Source organism: Grammomys surdaster, unplaced genomic scaffold, assembly GCF_004785775.1.
Source record: "Grammomys surdaster isolate TR1022 unplaced genomic scaffold, NIH_TR_1.0 139, whole genome shotgun sequence".
Classification (NCBI taxonomy): domain Eukaryota; kingdom Metazoa; phylum Chordata; class Mammalia; order Rodentia; family Muridae; genus Grammomys; species Grammomys surdaster.
Window position 1 is genome coordinate 15,270,345 of NW_021604597.1, and position 4,889 is coordinate 15,275,233.

Here is a 4,889-nt window from a genome sequence, read left to right on the forward strand (position 1 = left end):
AAATTAAATGGACCTAACAGACATTTACAAAGCATTTCACTCAGACACTAAAGAATATATCTTTTTCCAAAACTGATCACATACACAGAAAAGAAAGCAAGTCTCAACAGATATTTTTATTTAAAAAAAATGTGAACTAACACCCTGTGTCTTATCTGAAGACTATGGATTAAAGCTGGATATCAAAAGCAACAGAAAGCTTACAAGCTCGTGGAAGTTGAATAACTCACTGAAGAAAAATCCAAGACAGAAATTAAGAAAATTAAAATCTTTAATAGTTGAATGAAAATGAAAACACAACATACCCAAAACAATGGGTGCTCTACATAGCCAGAGAAACTTCTCTAGTAACAAACTATAGAAATGACCCTGAAGGTATAGTCTTACCCATACCAATGGGATACAATGCAATGACAACAGTTCTAAGTGGCAAGTTCAAAAAGTTAAGGGCCTACATTTTGTAATAAATGGAAAGATCTCATATTAGCAACATAGATGAACACACGAAAACTCTAGAACAAGAAGAAATATCACTCCCAAAAGGTAGACAGCAACAAATAATCAAACTCATGCCTGAAATCAATTAAATAGAAAAAAAATTACAAAGAATCAATGAAACAAAAAGTTGGTTCTTTGAGAAAATCCAAAAGATTCATATTCTTAGCCAAATAATTCAAATGTTAAGAAAGAAGATCAAAATTATTAAAATTAGAGAAAAAAGGAGGGCATCACAACAGATACCAAGAAAATCCAGAAAAATGATAAGAACATACTTTAAAAATCTGTACTCCAACAAATTGAAAAACCTAAAATAAATGGATAAATTTCTTGAAGTAAATGACCTACCAAAGTTAATTAAAGACCAAATAAATAGTTTAAACAGACACAAAATGCCTACTAAAATAAAAGCAGTAACTAAAAGTCTCCCAACAATATAAAAGCCCAGTGATGAATGGTTTAGTATAGAATTCTACAGACCTTCAGTGAAGAATTAGTACCAATACTCACCAAACTCTTCAGCAAATTATAAACTGAGGGAACATTGCATTTGATGAGACCATAAATGCTGTGAAACCTAAACCACATGGAGAAAATTAGAGAGCAATATCCCTTATGAATACAAATGCAAAAAAAATCTCAATAAAATATTTGTAAACCAAATCCAAGAACACATCAAAAAGATTATCTACCATGGTCAATAAGAGTTCATCTCAGAAATGCAGGGATGATTCAACATAAAATAAATCAATCAGATAACTGAACAAGATTAAAGGGATACAAATAGGAAAGAAAGATTCAATTTATCTTTACTTGCAGATGATATGATTTTATACATAAGTGACTCTAAAAACTCCACCAGGAAAATTTCACAGCTGATAAACACTTTCAGCAAAGTAGCAGGATACAAAATAAATGTAGTAATAAAATGTACAAATGATAAATGGACTTAGAAAGAAATCATGGCAATTATGCCTTTCACAACAGCATCAAAAAATTAATGTCTTGGGATAACTCTAACCATGCAAGTGAAAGACTTGAATAATAAAAACTTTAAAACATTAAAGGACATAATCGAAGAATAAATCAGAAGATGGAAAGATCTTCCATTCTCACTGATTGGTAGTATTAATATATTGAAAATGGCCAGCTTGCCAAAAACAATCTAGAGAGTCAATGCAATCCCCATCAAAATCCCAACACAATTCTTTACAGAAATTGTAAAGACAATTTTCAGCTTCATAAGTGTCTTAGTTACAGTTTCTATTGCTGTGAAGAGACACCATGGCAACTCTTATGAAGGAAAACATTTAATTGGGTCTGGCTTACAGTTTCAGAAGTTTAGTCCATTACCATCATGACAGGAACCATGGCAACATTCAGGCAGATGTGGTGAAGGAGAAGGAGCTGAGAGTTCTGCATCTGGATCCCAAGGCAGCAGAAATAGACCATAAGCTATGGGCATGGCTTGAGCATCTGAGACCTCAAAGCCTGCCCCCAATGACATATTTCTTCCAATAAACCCATACCTATGAATGCTAAGCCATACCTCCTAATAGTGCCATTCCTGTGAGCCTGTGGGGGGCCATTTTCTTTCAAACTACCACAATATGAAAACACACACACAAAGGATCGCTAAAACAACCTTGAATTATAAAAGAACTACTAGAGGCATAACTAATCTCTAACCTCAAGTTGGACTATAGATCAATAGTAATAAAAACAGCATAGTATTGGCATAAGACAGACACATTTATCAACAGACTTGAGTTGAAGACCCAGACATAAGTCTACACATCATTTACGGACACCTGATTTTTGACAAAGAAGTCAAAAAGACACACTGGAAAAAAATACAGCTTTAAAATATGGTATTAGTAAAACTGGATGGCTGTATGTGTAAGAATACATAGTGTTAAAAAACTCTAATGGAACGAGAACCCTAACACAAGAGAAAGTAATGAATGAGCTTGTACACATGGTACAGGAAAAGACGTAAATAGGACCTTATAACACTGAAAAGCTTCTGTATAGCAAAGAAAACCATAACTTAAAGTAGTAATCTATAAAATGGGAAAAGATCTTTATCAATTGCACATCTGATGTGTGTGTGTGTGTTTATGTGTGTGTGCGTGTGTGTGTGTGTGTGAGAGAGAGAGAGAGAGAGAGGGGGAGGAGGAAGGGAGGGAGGGAGGGGGAGGGAGAGGGAGAGGGAGAGGGAGAGAGAGAGAGAACTAAAACAAACAAACAAACAAACAAAAACCTGAGCATCAAGAAAACAACCCAATTTAAAAAGTGTGAACAGAACTAAACAGGAAGTTTTCAAATGATGAAATACAAGTGGGTGAGAAACACATGAAATATGCAACTTTCTTAGTCATCAGGGAATTGCAAATTAAAACTGTTTTAAGATTTAATCTTACAAACACCGGAACAGTTGGCCAGAGAGTTCAACCGCAAGCTTAAGAGATGCCGCCGAAAGGGAAAAGTGGTTCTGGAAAAGGAGGGAAAGGAGGTGCAGCCTCTGGGAGTGACAGTGCTGACAAGAAGTCTCATGGTCCTAAAGGGGGTGGCAGTGCAGTAAAGGTCAGACATATTCTATGTGAAAAACATGGGAAAATCATGGAAGCCATGGAAAAGTTAAAGTCTGGGATGAGATTCAGTGAAGTGGCCACACAATATAGTGAAGATAAAGCCCGACAAGGAGGTGACTTGGGTTGGATGACCAGAGGATCCATGGTGGGGCCATTTCAAGAAGCAGCATTTGCCTTGCCTGTCAGTGGGATGGATAAGCCTGTGTTTACAGACCCACCAGTTAAGACAAAATTTGGATATCATATTATTATGGTTGAAGGGAGAAAATAAAATCATATGAAAGACTGAAAAAAAAAAGATTTAATCTTACACCAGTAAGTATGGCCAATATCAATAAAACAAATGTTAGCCCATGTTAGTGAGGATGTGGAGATTAGGGCCTATGGGCTGGTGGAAGTGGAAACTTTTACAACCACTATGGTTCATCATCAGAATGAGAATAGACCTACTTCAAGACCCAACTATACCACCATAGAAATATACCTGTACTGACTGGTTTTGTGTGTCAACTTGATACAAGCTGGAGTTATCACAGAAAAAGGAGCCATCCTTGAGGAAATGGCTCCAGGAGATCCAGCTGTAAGACAGTTTTTCAGTTAGTAATCAAGGGGAGAGGGCCCAGCCCATTGTAAGTGGGGCCACTCCTGGGCTAGTAGTCCTGAGTTCTACAAGAAAACAAGCTGAGCAAGCCAGGAGAAGCAATTGAGTAAGCAGCACCCCTCCATGGCTTCTGTGTCAGCTCCTGCCACCAGGTTTCTACCCTGTGTAAGTTCCTGCCATGACTTCTGTTGGTGATGAACAGCATTGTGGAAGTGTAAGCTGAATAAACCCTCTCCTCCCCAACTTGCTTCTTGATCATGGTGTTTTGTGCAGGAATAGAAACCCTGACTAAGACAATATCCAAAGGACTCTACATCCTACTACAGAGATACTTGCTTATCCATCTTCACTGCAGCTCATAATAGCCAGAAATTGGAAACAGCCTATATATCCATCAACAGGTGAATGGATTTTGAAAATATGGTGCATTTATACAATGGAATATTATTCAGCTACTAAAAATATGTGAAATCATTAAATTGTCAGGTAAATGAATGGAGCTAGAAAAAAATCTTCCTGAGTGAAGCAACCCAAACACAAAAAGGAAAATATCCTATATATTCTCTTATATGTAGATGTTAGCTCTTAAACCTTTGCTAGGCATGCAACAATCCATATTACCACAGAGATTAGGGGTAAAATAAGGGGTTGGTAGGGGGGGAGAAATCTTCCAAGGAATGGGAAGTAGATTATATTGTTATGGGGAGATAGGAGGAGACTGGAACAGGAGATTTAAAAGGGGAGAGAACATGAAGAGGGGTAAAACAGGGAATACAAGGGGCAACAGCTAACACTAAGGACCATTTGAGAGGTCACTGTGAAACCTACCACTGTAGAGGCCTCTTAAAATATACACATATATGAAAGAAATTGAAATGGAATCACCAAACATTGGAAAATACAATGCCCCAACTAGACATCTTTCACCACAAGTGAAGTATCCAGTGCCAAAAATAAATTACGTCTAGTTAAGTCATTGACCAAAGGGATCTCATGAAAACCCCCATACCTTCTAGGGTATTGTCAAGGCTCTTTGGTTGCTTGCCATGAATGGTGGTACAGCTCTATTGCTAAAGACAAAACTTACATATCTCATTGAAAACAGAAAAGTCAAGCTAGTTCCTAACTAGAGCCTTTACCTCTACTAACACATTTATGGCACTGGAAGGTGTTCTGTACACTACCAGATGAGAAAG

The 4,889-nt window shown here is 37.1% G+C and overlaps 2 pseudogenes; one reads left to right on the forward strand and one right to left on the reverse strand.

Moving 5' to 3' along the window:
* Window positions 1-304: 304 nt before the first annotated feature.
* LOC114618057 lies at window positions 305-385 on the reverse strand (annotated as a pseudogene).
* A 2,558-nt stretch (window positions 386-2,943) lies between these two features.
* Window positions 2,944-3,384, forward strand: LOC114617826 (annotated as a pseudogene).
* The last annotated feature ends 1,505 nt before the right edge of the window (window positions 3,385-4,889 follow it).